This window comes from Xenopus tropicalis, chromosome 2, assembly GCF_000004195.4.
Source record: "Xenopus tropicalis strain Nigerian chromosome 2, UCB_Xtro_10.0, whole genome shotgun sequence".
Lineage (NCBI taxonomy): Eukaryota > Metazoa > Chordata > Amphibia > Anura > Pipidae > Xenopus > Xenopus tropicalis.
The window spans coordinates 66,504,040-66,520,456 of NC_030678.2; the positions used below are offsets into that span (position 1 = coordinate 66,504,040).

The 16,417-nt window shown below is 39.7% G+C and overlaps 1 protein-coding gene across 1 annotated transcript in view; it reads right to left on the reverse strand.

Moving 5' to 3' along the window:
- Nucleotides 1-16,417, reverse strand: part of grm4 (glutamate receptor, metabotropic 4) — a 469,811-nt gene that overhangs the window by 452,518 nt on the left and 876 nt on the right. The gene's annotated exons all lie outside the window — the stretch shown is intronic.

Sequence of the window (16,417 nt, forward strand, 5' to 3'; positions counted from 1 at the left end):
GGTGTCTTTTTTGTCCTTCTGCCTCACTTTTTGTTTTGCTCCCATTGGAAGCAAATTTTTCTTTTTAGCCTTGGGGAAGCATTAGGGCTGCCTGAAAGCGTCCTAGGGATAGGGGGGTTTTGGTCATGGAGATCTTTTATCCCCCCAAGCACATTACCTCTTTTTTTTTTTTTTGGAGTCCTTGATGTCTGGGCTCTGGGATCAGGAGGGCACAGTGGTGCTATGGCAGGTATCACTTGTTTGTCCTTGATCCATGTGCCCTCCCAGCTGCGGTTAGCAGGTCTGGTGGCAGGTGCTTATCCCCCCATCTGTGTGCCCTACTGGGCCTGCTTGTGAAGCGTCCAGCGGCAGTGGAGTGTGTGGCCCCTACACTCCTCCTCATTTTTACAGATGGGAGAGGGAGGTGGCAGTTAGCTAAGCATCAGGAAACATGGACTTAGTTAGCGGCCTGAGCCTTATGGCCTCCTTTCCTTATTTCCCCTATACTGGGGCATTATTTTTTTCTTTAAATGGAGGATTCCAGGTTTCAGAGCCAGCTGCCTTCCTCACAAGTCTTTTCCAAGGTTGAGGTAATTATATATATATATATATATATATATATATATATATATATATATATATATATATATATATATATATATATATATATATATATATATATTAAAAAAAAAAAAAAGGGGTTCCTTCCAAGCCAGCACATGGAGGTAATGCTCAAGATGCAAGCTTGATTTCCAAAATCTCAACACTTGGAGCAAATTGGTAAGTTTGCAATTTTGTCTATTCTGGGAGCTGTGCAAATGCAATGCCTGTTGGAGCAGACACCAGTTGCAGGTAATTAGGTAATTACTTGGCAGGGCAGTATTCAGCTATAGGTAATGGGGTAGGTAGGTCCCCTCCCCCTTTCCTTCCTTCCCTTTCTCCTTCCTGGCTGTGAGGATGAAGCCCCAGGAGTATGAGGTAAGGTCTCTGTGTTACACTTATGTTTTGGTGCCTTAAGTTGCTGTTACTTCCCTTCATACTGCTTCTCATAAAGAGTTGAGCTAGTCTTTTTAAGCTAGGGAACTGGTGTCTGCAATATTTATATGTAACCTGGTTCAGCCAGTGTGTACATGGGGATATGTGCTAGCCTGGAATGGGCAGCATGGCACATGGCTCTGTAGCAGAATCTTTATGGGCCAGATTATTGGAACAGCCTACTGAATGTATTTGTTAAATCATTTCAGTGGTTCCCCATGCATAATATACCATCCATGCTGAATGTATATGTTAAATCATTTCAGTGGTTCCTAGGTGTAATATACCATCCATGCTGAATGTATATGTTAAATCATTTCAGTGGTTCCTAGGTGTAATATACCATCCATGCTGAATGTATATGTTAAATCATTTCAGTGGTTCCCCATGCATAATATACCATCCATGCTGAATGTATATGTTAAATCATTTCAGTGGTTCCCCATGCATAATATACCATCCATGCTGAATGTATATGTTAAATCATTTCAGTGGTTCCTAGGTGTAATATACCATCCATGCTGAATGTATATGTTAAATCATTTCAGTGGTTCCTAGGTGTAATATACCATCCATGCTGAATGTATATGTTAAATCATTTCAGTGGTTCCCCATGCATAATATACCATCCATGCTGAATGTATATGTTAAATCATTTCAGTGGTTCCCCATGCATAATATACCATCCATGCTGAATGTATATGTTAAATCATTTCAGTGGTTCCTAGGTGTAATATACCATCCATGCTGAATGTATATGTTAAATCATTTCAGTGGTTCCCTATGCATAATATACCATCCATGCTGAATGGATATGTTAAATAATTTTAGTGGTTGCTATGGGCAATTTACCATTTATACTGAATGTATATGTTAAGTCATTCCAGTAAAATACCATCTATGCTGAATGTATAGGTTAAACATATTAGTGGGTATTATTCCATGTAATTCTGAATGTTTAGGTTCAAACACTTGAGCGGTCCTCATGCAGGGTAATATGCCATTTAAACTGATATGTATGTTAAAACACATCTGTGGTTGCCTGGCGGGCTTAGATAACTAACAATTTGAATGTATATGTTGCAGCATTTTAGCGGTTCTGTGGGTTGGAGGCTAAGGCAATGTCCATACTGTATTGATTCAGTTTTGGGTCATATTGGCTTATGCAGCTTCCAGGTAAGTAGGGGTAACATTATCACTGATAGTGACCCTGTATCATGCTTGTTTAAACATTTATTTTGGTTTAAAGCATAGTTTCTATTGAAACGGGCTGTTTGGGTATTGCTCACCCAGTGACTATGGCTTATGTAGAAGCAACAGCCAAGCGGGGTAATGTAGTTTGCATGTTAATGCAGTCCCTACGCTGTATTTTATTTGTTTTTAAGATAGTGGTCAACTGACTTAAGGGTACAACCAAGCGGAATTGTGGTTGTATATGTATTATATCTAACAGAGGTGTTGCATGCAGGTATTATACTGTATATTTGCAAAAAGCTAAATTCTGAAGGGGCAGCAACACAGTGTATATGTATTTTTCTCTTCTTTCAATACAGGACCAGTACAAACAGCCAAGACTGTGTTTAGGTAGGATACACTGGTCTGAAACCAGCAGCCATCTTGGCTTCATATGCACTGTTATACTGTGTAGATGCTAAGGGCCACACTCGGAGTGCAGGCAGGTATTACACACTGCGTCTGCACTGGCATGCTACAGCTGTTCAAATTATATGTGTATGGCTTTAATGTGACTTAACTCTGAGTTTTAGCCTTACTGTAGACACGGTAGTCGTGTTATTTTCCAATTACGTTATGGTTTCAGATCTGTTAGGTGCTGGTTTTTCTCAAGACTAGCGGTTGGAGGATTCCCACTATGGCTGTGCTGCTGGGGTGTTATAAATGTTTATCACTTTTTAAATTGCCAGGGCTTCTGATCTGGCAGATACTTCTAGGAACAAGGAGCGGCTCAGAGGAACGTGGCTCACAATGCCTTGTAGGTTTCCATGGTTATCCATATAGAAGGGCATTATGCTAGAAGCCTGATCAATAGGGCTCTGTATGGTCAAAAAACATTCCCTGGCTCTGGACACTATGATTGGTTCACCATTTAAGTCCAGTATTCAGTCGGTGCATCGGTTTAAAGAACTTCTTGTATATGTGACTGCAGAGATAGTAATCTGTATAGGCAACTATGGCCATGACTAGTGCATCATTTTCAGGCCTTGCTGTTGGGGTAGATAGTAAGATAGGCCTGTCCAGTATCCTTGGTCAGGTACATAGAGGGGCCAGTTAGCGGACTAAGTTTAGGCTCAGAGGCCACATATTACAACTGTCACATTTAGAATCTTAAAAGGGTGCTTGGACCATCAGCAGGCTAAGGCTATGGGACAGACCCATGAGCTAAGTGGTCTGTGGGTTTGAGCACTGTCATACTGTTTGGTATGGGTCGGTTTCCTTTTATATCTATAGGTGGATAACTGTCCCCTTACCTAGATTTAATCCTTTCTTTACCTGGGTCTTCACTTCCTGTTGGTGCCCTTATTTTAGAGCATGCAAATGAGTCATAGGTTCTAGATCCAATCTACATGATGAAATCTATTATCCTTGTTAAGGTATATATCCTCATAGGAGGAAAAAGAAAAAAAAAAAGCATTTCTGCAAATGCTAGTCTTGTGGGCATGTATTACAGCTGGACCCCCATTCTATTTTGAGCAGATCCTGTAGTGCCATTCAAATTATGCTTGGGCAGGGTACCAAGCACGTTGTTTCAGGCGTGCTGGTAAGTAGTGGAAGTAAGAAGACCTTCGGGTCTGTAACTATCCTCCTTCCTTATCGGTAAGTGTTTGGTCCTCTTTCCCCAGATGCGGGTTGCACATTTGGTATCATTATTTTGGTGTGGGCTTTACCTTTTATAGGTAAAGTCATTACCCTGGCGATTCACACAGCTCAATCCTCTTTGATTTCAGCCCCGATTCCTGGGCAGATATAGGGTTCACAGGTTTTTACCAGATTTGGTTTCTACACCCCACAGTGCGGTTTTCACTTAGTTTGGGATGTTTCTGGAATAGATTTATACTCTGGGATCCAGACTTCCTTCCTTTGTGGAACTTTTACCCTCCCGATTAGGGATATTAGCTTGCTATGTCCCAGTAAGTGTTGACATGGAGTGGCCAGGGAATGAGGAAAATTGTATCATACTTACCGTGATTTTCCTTTCCTGGCCCCTCCATGTCAAGATTCCCACCCTTTTTCGGTAAGTTTCTAGAAGCTCATTACTAGACACCGGAGTGGAGGTAGGGTTAGTCTTTTAAAGCTTTGGGGAGGGTCCTTCTGATGGGAGCAGAGGGGAGGGGCTATCCCGGTAAGTGTTGACATGGAGTGGCCAGGAAAGGAAAATCACGGTAAGTATGATACAATTTTCCTCATTCTCGCAAAATGTGCCTTCTAGTTAGTTGCTGTATTTGCAGTCTGTCACGGCCGCCATCTTGGATTTTTTTTGTGCAGCAAAATGTGCATCCTCCAGCACCCCCCAGCATCGTCCCTGCGGCAACCAAACACCCCAATGTCCCCCCAACCCCCCCCCCACTATCCGCTCCCCGCAGCACTCGCCTGGTCCTTCTGTGTGCTGATGTGTAGTTAATTGTGCACGCTCACAGGGGCCAGGGTAGGGGAGAGGAGGGGAGCACGCCTGCTTCTGTCACTGAAAAGAGCAATGCGCATGCGCCGCCTACAGTGTCCTGGTCGTAGGGTCTGAGTAGGAGCGATGCATTATAGGAATCCTCTTTACCCAGCTCAGCGTTTTTTTTTTACTGTTTGGCTTCAGATCTTCTGAACAGGTGAAATATGGGGAGACTTAAGGGCACTATTGAGACAACTGAAGGTAAGCCTGCAGATTGAGAATAACTCTTTGGTAGCCTTTCCTTCTCCTTTAAAACATTGCTTAGCGAGTATACAGGTTAGTATATTCCCCTTGAAAGCAAGGAAAGGCATCGCAAAGCAAAACCTTTATGGCTGAATAAAAGTGTTAGTGTTGCGGATGGTAAGAAAAAAATGTGCTTTTAAAGCATTTATGTTAGCTGGGACAGCAGAAACTTTCATCAGGTACAATGAAGCAAATCAAGCATGTAAAAAAGGCAAGCTAAAATAGAGATGGAAAGGGGTATTGCAGCTAGGAGTAAAAGGAATCCAAAATTATTTTTTAAATATATTAATAGTAAAAAAATGAAGCAAGAATGGGTGGGACCCTTATTATAACTGAGGGGTCAGATGGTTGATGCGAACAGGGAAAAAGCAGAAATTTTAAACTCTTATTTTTCATCTGTCTATACAACTGAGGAGTCAGCTAATGAAGGCTTCCCTTTTAACAGACCCAATTCTATCAATATAACTACTAATTCATGGGTCACTCAGGAGGGAATTCAAGAGACTTGTAAAGGTAAATAAGGGTCTAGGACCGGATGATATTCATCCCAGGGTATAAAACGAGCTTAGCTCTGTGATTGCCAAACCTCTCTATTTAATTTTTCAGGATTCATTGTAGTCTGGCATGGTGCCGAGAGACTAGCAAATTGCTAATGTGATGCCATTATGTAAAAACCTATAGGCCTGTTAGTCTGACATCAGTAGTAGGAAAGCTTTTGGAAGGGGTAATAAGGCATAAGGTACTTGAATAAATTGCAGTTCACAATACTATAAGTTTGTGCCAGCATGGTTTTATACGTAACAGATCTTTTATGAGGAGATGAGCAGAAAGCTCGATGCTGGATTAGCAGTGGATGTCATCTACTTACATTTTGCTAAAGTGTTGTAGCACACAGAAAGTTAATGATAAAGTTAAAGAATATTGGCCTAGAACATAATATTTGTACTTGGATAGAAAACTGGCTGAAGGATAGATTACAAAGAGTGGTGGTAAACATTTTCTAATTGGACCAGTGTTGTTAGTGACATACCACAGGGGTCAGTACAGTTTCTATTTTTGCTAAAGATACCAAATTGTGCAAAACTATTAGTTCCATTCAGAGAAATCTGACAAACTTTGCCACTCTGTAGAGCAATTTGACAAAATTGGAAAAATGGGCAGCAAAATGGAATATTAGGTTGAATGTTGAAAAGCGCAAAGTTATGCATATTGATAGAAATATATATATATGATCTCAGAGATAGGCACTCTCGAAAAAGGAAAATCTCTTGCCTGGGTGCAGTCCAAATATTAATACAAAAATATTCAGAACAAACGGACCGCTGCTCACAGGACTTATAAACATAAAAATATTTATTGCAGCAAAATAACAAAGACTGACGTTTCGGCTGGATAACCAGCCTTTCTCAAAGTTACAAAACATACTGTGGGACAGACCTAAAAACAAGTATTGGCGGGAACGCACCTCAGTGACGTAGGTGTGTGACGTAAGTGTACTGTATATTTCTACAAAAACGTGAATCAAGTTTGTATCCGAAAATATACAGAGATAAGTACAAACTAATATTAAAAGTGTCCAACATTTATCGCCTACTGTGAAACCAGTATCAACCTCAAAACATAATACAACATACCCCCTAGCGATTGGGCCATAAGACAATTACGTCGCTTCATGGTTGTTAGGGCCAACGTACATGGCAACCGCAAAATTGTAATGTGCTTGTCAACGTAGTGCGGGTATTGTTAGCAAGCCCGTAAAGGTAGAAATTGTGCCTCAGGCACAAATTACATACGGGGCTATGCTATACGTATTGCCCCCCTTCTTGGCTTTCCAATTTCTACCTTTACGGGCTTGCTAACAATACCCGCACTACGTTGACAAGCACATTACCGACTGCAACTAAGCATGCCCGGGTGAGTAAGCTAAATGTGGCGACACTCGTTGTGTTTCTCTTTCTACACACACTCTGTTCCTCTATTTTTGCACACACTCCATCCTGGTTATACTCTTTCTGTACACCTCTTATAACTGTTTTTTGTTGTTGTGTCTCGGGGAGTTATCACAATTTTGCGGTTGCCATGTACGTTGGCCCTAACAACCATGAAGCGACGTAATTGTCTTATGGCCCAATCGCTAGGGGGTATGTTGTATTATGTTTTGATGTTGATACTGGTTTCACAGTAGGCGATAAATGTTGGACACTTTTAATATTAGTTTGTACTTATCTCTGTATATTTTCGGATACAAACTTGATTCACGTTTTTGTAGAAATATATACAGTACACTTACGTCACACACCTACGTCACTGAGGTGCGTTCCCACCAATACTTGTTTTTAGGTCTGTCCCACAGTATGTTTTGTAACTTTGAGAAAGGCTGGTTATCCAGCCGAAACGTCAGTCTTTGTTATTTTGCTGCAATAAATATTTTTATGTTTATAAGTCCTGTGAGCAGCGGTCCGTTTGTTCTGTGTGTATATATATATATATATATATATATATAATATATGCGCAAGTTATACACTAAATGGTAGTGTTGGGGATATCCTTCATTGAGAAGGATCTGGGGATTTTTTACATAACAAGTTGTCCAATTCAGGCAGTGCCATTCAGTGGCTACTAAAGCAAATAAAGTGCTGTTTTGCATAAAAAGGGCATTAACTCAAGGAATGAAAACATAATTTTGTCTCTTATGGGTCTTTTGTAATGCCTTACCTTAAGTATGCAGTGTATGTTTAGGTTTAAGCCCTTAAGGATATCAATGAGGTTAGACTGTCAAGATTGGAGTTGCTTTCTCTGGGAAAAAAAAAAACACTTGCAAGGGGACGTGATTAGAACATTTAGAAGAAATTATACACAGATATGGGATGTTCTTTTTCCCGATAAAAACGAACAGACTAGAGGCCACTCCTTTAGATTAGAGAAACAGAATTTTCTTTTCTTTTGAAGCAGCATAGGTGGGTTTTCACAGTGAGGGAAGTGAGATTGTAGAATGCCGTTCTGAGTGATGTTGCAATGGCTTTAAGAGGGACTTGTATGATCTTGAACACACATAATATCCAAGGCTATTGGGATACTAGAATCTACAATTAGTATTGATTTTGTTATAAACAGTTTATGTTTGTGTATAGATATTTTAGTATGGATTTATGCGAGTGCCGGGTTCACTTAGAAGGGTTAGACCTGATAGAATTTGGTCTTTTTTCAACACAACATAACTATATTTGTAACTATGATTGACTCTCCTGCACTCGCTCATTCACCTGTGACAGCAAGAGGTGGATGTGACTCACCCTCCTACATCACACACATGCGCATAATGAACAAGTTGTGGCACTTGCTCATTATGCCCATGCAACATGGTTGCCTGCACCAAGAGCTCCCTTCTGGTGTGGGTAGTCTGGCCCTGACAGGGACTATTTTTTTTTTTTTTTTTCTTCCAAGAAAAATCTTGTTTTCCCCAACTGGAGTGTGATACCCTTTTGGTCACCTACGGACTATTTAAGAAGGGTTTTAGAGCTTCCAGTCACACACTATCTCACTGGCTAGTGGACACGATCACATTTGCTTACAAGCAGGCCAAAAGACCACCACACTTGTGGGTGCATGGCCATTCTACAAGAGCAATGAGTACCTCATGGGCCCTCAGGCTTCTCCTAAAAAAAATATTCAAAGCAGCCACCTGGCACTTCATTCTTACCTTCATAAAGTTTTACCAACTCCACACTTTTGCTTCTGCAGAAGCTTCTATTGGCAACAATGTTGTACAAATGCTAATTTAAGAAAGGCTTTGCAGATTGCACTTTTGTGTATAAAGGTGTCTTTACCCATGTTGGATTTGTCAGAATGTGTACATTCCAAAACTATATGGTTTTCAGGGGTCTCTGGACACTTATGTGGTAATACAACACATAATAGGCAAGCATGGGGTCTTATTTGCAGACGCTCAGTTGGCCTGGTGTTCATATTTTGGGTAATTTACCGTTGTAAGTAAAAAAATTGAGTGAGATAAATACAGGGCTGTGTAGTCTGAGTCGGAGGCAATTTTGGGTACCTGGCGTCAGTCGGCAAAAAATGAACCGACTCCGACTCCTACTAAATTTAAATGGGAATAAAAAAAAAAAATAAAGCAAGTTTAAATGTCCCAATTCACAAAGTCATAATTAATTACTACTTACACTCCCTTCTTGCTCCTGAGGAAGCGTGCAGTTAGCACGCGAAATGCGTTGAGCTATCATTGACTCCTCTTCTGTTCCATGTTTTTATACTTCTACTACATTGTAAGTAGCCTGCACTGTGCAGGATTTTAATATATTAAACGTTTTTACACTATATTTTGCCTTGTTCTCCATCCTATATATATTGTGCGACTGGATCCCTCTTCTATCAATGCCCGGTTGGGATGATTTTACATGCTACTTTATAAGTTGTTCTGGTGAGCAGATACAGAATCTTCATTAGCATATATATAGAGTTGGGGTCACTTTACCTAAACATTGGTGTTTTGACTAAGCACTCACTTTGATAACTATTTTTTGGACTCCTTTACTATATTGATCTGCACTATTTTATTTTTTATTTCTATTTTTATGCGCTTCCACCAACACTACTGCACATATAATTAATTACTTCTCTGCTATAAGAATAAAGCCCAATACACGCAGTGCATAAACGAACACGTTGAGTGACCATGAAGCATGCTTTTCATTGACTGTATGCTTCACTAAATATATTAGCATATTAAAAACAGAGGAGTCGGAAGTATCAGAAACTGAGGAGTCGGAGAATTTTATCTACCGACTCCACAGCCCTGGATAAATACGGAAAATAGCAATATTTTTAGGCGATTTTCATAAATGCCATCAAAACAGGTAACTTTAGGAAAGCTTTGTTTGGGGTAGAAAAATATTTACCCATTTTGTATTTGTCTAAATGTGTACTTTCCAAAAATATATGGTTTTCAGGGGACAGCTTACTTTTTTGCAGTTTTTACCACACAAAAATGTTTAGGAAAACTTTGTTGTTTGGTGTATAAATGTTTTTACCAGTGTTGGATTTGTCAGTATGTGTCTCTGTACAGTTAGTTGGCCTTATGACACATAATATGCAGTCCAGGGGCTCTGTTTGCAGACACCGAGTTAACAGGTAAGAATTGTCTTTTCACCAGGAGAGGATTATTTTTTATGTTCTGTGTTTGTCTGGCTTTTGAAGTATGCTTTCTTGCCTTAAAAGGCATCTATCACCCCCATATTGTTTCCCACAAAGGAGCTGCAAGCTAATAAAGCCCACACTCCAGTTGGGGAAAACAATAGTTTTTCTTGGAAAAATACAGCCCCTGCCAGCGCTAGACTATCCGCACCAGAAGGGAGCTCCTGGTGTAGCCAGCCATGTTGTAATACACACATTCACATAATGAGCGAGTGCCACAACTCACTCTTTATGCACATGTGTGTGATGTAGGAGGGTGAGTCGCATCCACTGCTCCTGCAACAGGTGAATGAGCGAACACAGGAGATTCAATCATCATAGTTACAAATATAGTTAAGCTATGTTGAAAAAATACCAAATTCCATCAGTTCAACCCTTCCAAGTGAACCTGGCACTCGCATAAATCCATACTGAAATATCTATACACTCACAAACATAAACTGTTTATAACAACATCAGTACTAATTGTAGATTTTAGTATCACAAAAGTCTTGTATATTATGCATGTACAAGAAATCATCCAAGCCCCTCTTAAAGGAAAAGTAACACTAAAATGTTTTAAGTGAAAAAGCTATTCTACCCTGCACCAATAACTGCCCTATCCTGCAAACCCCTTAGTATTTTGAATGCTTTAAAGGAACAGTAACACCAAAAAATGAGTGTTTTGAAGTCATTGAAATATAACATACTGTTGCCCTGCAATGGTAAAACTGGGGTGTTTGCTTCAGGAACACTACTATAGTTTATATAAATATGCTGCTGTGTAGCCATGGGGGCAGCAATTCAAGCTGGAAAAAAGGAGAAAAGGCACAGGTTACATAGCAGATAACAGATAAGAAACCATTGTATTCTACAGGGTTTATCTGTAAGCTGCTATATAACCTGTGCCTTTTCTTCTTTTGAATGTCTGCCCCCATCGCTCATGCATGCTCTCATCCTATCCCGACTTGACTACTGCAACCTGCTATTAACCGGCCTCCCCAACTCCCATCTTTCCCCCCCTACAGTCTATATTAAATACTGCTGCCAGAATTTTCCTCCTCTCATCCAGGAGAGTTCAGGCCCTGCCCCTGCTAAAGTCCTTATCGTGGCTTCCTATTAAACAAAGAATATCTTACAGAATAACTCCTTCTCTTAACCTTCAAAGCCCTCCATTCCTCTGCTCCTCACTACATCTTTCCTTGTGTCTCCGTACGTTCCTGGCCGACTCCTTCTTTCCTCACAGAGCAATCGTTTGGTTGCGCCCCCCACTACTACTGCGGTTTCCCACCTTAAACCCTTCTGCCTTGCTGCCCCTTACATTTGGAATGCCCTCCCTGATTTCCTCCGGAGAGAATCCTCCCTCAGTCTTTTTAAAACCAAACTAAAAGACTACCTTTTGGAGCACTCACCCAGCACCTGATCTGGGAACTAGCACTTATGTTGTACTGTCACCCACTGTGACCTACAGCACTTATATTTGCTTATTTGTATCTGTAAGTTACCCTCCCATATAGATTGTAAGCTCTACGGGGCAGGGACCTCCATCCTCTTGTGTCTTTGACTCTTAACTTATTGCAACTGTAACTGTATCTTGTATTTATTTGTATTTATTGTTATACTTTGTATTTATCTATTATCTTATTAACCCCCTGTTTGTATTAATGTATTCTACTGTACAGCGCTGCGTACATAAGTAGCACTTTATAAATAAAAATATACATACATACATACATACACCAGGGTTTATATAAACTCTAATGTTTCTGAAGCACACACACAACTTTTACCAGTGCAGGGCAGCAGTACATTATAGTTTAATTTCTTTAAAATATATACATTTTTTGGTGTTACTGTTCCTTTAAAAGAAAATACCTGTTAAAACTTGGCTTCCTGTCAATTGAACTAAGGCATGCGCATCAACTATGCGACTAGGTGAAGGAAGGAGCAGGCATCAACTATGCGACTATCGATTGATCGAGTCTAGCCTGACTCCTTCCTATACAGAAGCAAGGCTAGACTCGATCGTCACATAGTTGATGCCTGCTCCTTCCTTCGCCTTATCACCTTAGTTCAATTGATAGGAAGCCAAGTTTTAACAGGTATTTTCTTTTAAAGCATTCAAAATACTAAGGGGTTTGCAGGATAGGGCAGTTATTGGTGCAGGGTAGAATAGCTTTTTCACTTAAAACATTTTAGTGTTACTTTTCCTTTAAAGGCATTAACAGAACCTGCCATTACAATATCACTCGGAAGTGATTCCACAACCTCACTGCCCTTACCTACGCTGCTTCAAATAAAAGTGCAGTTCCTCTAATCTAAAGGCGTGGCCTCTCGTCTGAATGTTTTTATGGGAAAAAAGAACATCCTCTGTCTATAATTCCCTCTAATGTACTTGTACAAAGTAATCATGTCCCCTCGGCAAGTGCCTTTTTTCCATATAAAACAACCCCAACCTTGAAAGTCTAACATCATAGTTTCAGCCCCTTTACCAGTTTAGTTGCGCGTCTCTGTATTCTCTCCAGTTCATTAATATCCTTCTTAAGGACTGGAGCCCAAAACTGCACCGCACACTCAAGGTGAGGCCTTACTAGGAACCTATAAAGAGGCAAAATTATGTTTTCATCCCATGAGTCAATGCCCTTTTTATACAGGACAGCACTTTATTTGCTTTAGTAGCCACAGAATGACACTGCCTGGAATTAGACAACTTGTTATCTACAAAAATCCCCAGATCCTTTTCAAGTAAGGATACCCACACAACTACCATTTAGTGTATAACTCATGTTTATATTATTTCTACCAAAGTGCATAACTTTGCACTTGTCAACACTGAACCTCATTTTCAGTTTTGCTGCCCAGTTTTCCAATTTCGTCAAATTGCGTCAACTTTAGCATCCATTTAGTTTAAATTTTTGTGCCAAAATGCGGACCCACAATGGTTTGCAACTAATCTCCCTGAAATATGTATCGCTAAATTGCCCAAAGTTTCCTTGCAAGAGAGAGGGAGTTGCAGCATATTCTTTAAAGGGGAAGTAAAAAACTAAGAACCCTGATGGCCCCAGGTTCTCCATTAAAAGAAAACTATTTCTAATATACATTGATAAATTCATACCGTTTTTATAAAAAACGCAATCCCTTGTCTGTGGTCCCTCCCTTCACTCCACTAGCTCTGATTACTGACTGCACAAATCCTTAGACAGCCACTGGCTGGACTACAGTGAAATGATCAGTGGTGCAGCGCAGAGGGTTGTTTCATGTCTTAGAAAACCAGGATGCGTTTTTTAATGAATTTTTATTAAAAATAGGTTTCTTTTCTAATGGAGAGGCTGAAACAATTGGTTTGGTTTTTAACCGCTAGGTTCACGGGGGGGGGGGGGGGGGGGGGGGCCTTGATAATTTTGTTGCACGGGATCCCTGTGACTTCTGATGGCAGCCCTGAATATCACCATCCTAATACAGGGAACCTCACATAGGAGATGAAAGAATGTCACTTTGAACAGAGCAATACTTAAAAATGGTCCAAAGTAAAATTCTCAAACCTAATTCAAATGTATGTGCAGGTCTATGCAGGACTTTAAAAGCTTATTGTCAATAATAATACAAGCAGCAGTCCAGGAATAATGGAATGAATTGGATCAGACAATAATAGTTTACAAGGCTGAATGGGTGTGGTTTAATGGTAAGAACCTGTAAGAAAAATGTTGGCAAAAGCAGGACAATGTGCATCAGTAATTTTTGATCTTCAATTTCTGTTTTACAATCTGCTAACAAAACTGTGTTCATGAAAAGATATTGTATAAAAAAAATCAATAACTTAGGACCATTGTTTGTTGGTAATAGAGAAAGTAAAAATGAAATTTCTTGATTTAGGGGCCTCCATTCCCTAAACAGAAACATCATAAATTGTTTTTTACCATTACAATTTTACATGGGTACATTTTGATTTACCACGAAAGACAGAAGTAAAGGTTTACTCTAAGCTAAACAGTTTTTGCACAATAAAAATGTAATTCTAAGCAACTTTCCAATATAGGAAAATAAATATTTTAAAAACTTATTTGTAAATGAAGTTGCTAATGAAAACATCTGGCTGGCTGTTGTATTCTTCTATTGCTGGTTCTGACTCCTGAAACAATGTAGAAGAAGCCAAACGAAAATCCCTGGAGAACTAACTTCTGGTACACTGTTTCAAAAGTCCCAACCAGACATAAGAGAAAAATAAACAAATATAACTATAACATTTGAAAATAACTTTAAAACTATTAAAACCATTAATATATATTGTGATTACTAAGAATAATTTTTCTTTTATTATGCAAAACAAGATTTTGGGTGGACATCACCTTTAGAAAGTGAGAAATTGAAAAAGAAGCAGACTGAAAAGAAAGCAAGACCAGATTAGGGCCAGATTTATCAAAGTCCGAATTTCGCTAAATATTAATTAACTGCGTGAAAAATTGCATCGTGGTCGTACAAAAATATTGTGGTACGATCCGAATATTACAAATATTAATTCTTCAGTGCATGATTTTGGAAGCCTCCCATAGGACTCAATGGCACTCTGCAGCTCCAACCTGGTCAAAGGAAAGTCACAATACCGAAGCTTGAATGAATAACAAAACTTTTGTAGTCGTTGCGACAAATATGACTGACGCAAAGCACAAAGAAGCCATGTAAATTAACGAAAACATTTTAGAAGCACAGTTCTAGAAAATACAAATTTTTCCCATTTGGACCAATTTGTACAGGTATCAGACCCCTTATCCGGAAACTCCTTATCCAGAAAGCTACGAATTGTGGAAAGCACATCTCCCATAGACTCCATTTTAATCAAATAATTCAGAATTTTAAAACTGATTTCCTTTTTCTCTGTAGTAATAAAACAGTACCTTGTAACTGATCCCAACTAAGATATAAATAATCCTTATTGGATGCAAAACAATCCAATTGGGGTTAATTAATGCTTTGTTGATTTTTTTAGCAGACTTAAGGTGGCCATACACGGACCGATTTTTTACTTACAAACGACCGATTCCCGAACGATCCGATGCTATCGTTAAGTTATCGTATAGTTGGTGGTGTACCAACGATTGTCGGCCCACTAAACGAGCCGACATTATCGTCCCCAAAATCGATCGGCCAGGTTTAAAAATTTTGGTCGTTTAACGATAAAATCTGCCAGTTGGTGTGAGTGTCAGACATTTGTCTTTCAACGATTGTTCTCTGCGCATGTCACGATTGCCAGCAGCGGAAGTCAACGACATTCGATCGTACGTAGATGTACGATCGTACGTATTTTACGATAATGATGCGACGAAATCTTTCCCGAATTATCGTTGCCCGTGGATGGCATATCGTATGGGAACTCGATCGCCATACGATCGTTTGTCGATATAATCGTTCATCGCACAACGAGCGAAATCGCCTCGTGTATGGCCACCTTTAAGGTATGGAGATCCAAATTACAGAAAGACCCCTTATCCAGAATACCCTTGGTCCCGAGCATTCTGGATAACTGGTCTTATACCTGTACTTTGATGAATGTGCCCCCATGAGTGTTACAGAAAAATAAAAAGCAAAGAGGAAGAAAATACATTTATAACTATCATGATGAGTGTCTTAAAAAAGAAAAGAAATGGCACAGAATGGCCCTATGATTTTGAGACTTTAATATTAGGTACGGGTACAGAACCCATTATCCGGAAACCTGTTATCCAGAAAGCTCTGAATTACGGAAAGGCCATCTCCCATAGACTTTTTCTCTGTAATAAAACAGTACCTTGTACTTGATCCCAAATAAGTTATAATCCTTATTGGAGGCAAAACAAGCCTATTGGGTTTATTTAAGGTTTAAAAGATTTTTTAGTAGATTCTAGGTGTGGAGATCCAAATTACGGAAAGACCCCTTAAGCGGAAAACCCCAGGCCCTGAGCATTCTGGTTAACAGGTCCCATACCTGTACCAGCAAAAGAAGCACCAGTAAGCCAGTAAAAGCCAAGATAAAAGCAAATGTTTAACAGGATGGAAGGGTATGCTGAGAGAAAAAAAGGGATAAGACAAATGTATTGGGTGTGTAAAGAAAAGTTTAAGACAGGAGGGAGACTGTAAAAGGAGCATTTCAGAATGAGTGTGAGGAAGGCACCATGGGCACAGAAGGAATGAAACTAGATCTAGAGCAAGAAGAAACAAAAACATACTGTACTATGTAAGAGGGTGGAAATGAAAAGGAAATGTGCATACACAATCGGGGAACACACATGCAACATCTGTGAATATAATTCTTGCATCTTATTC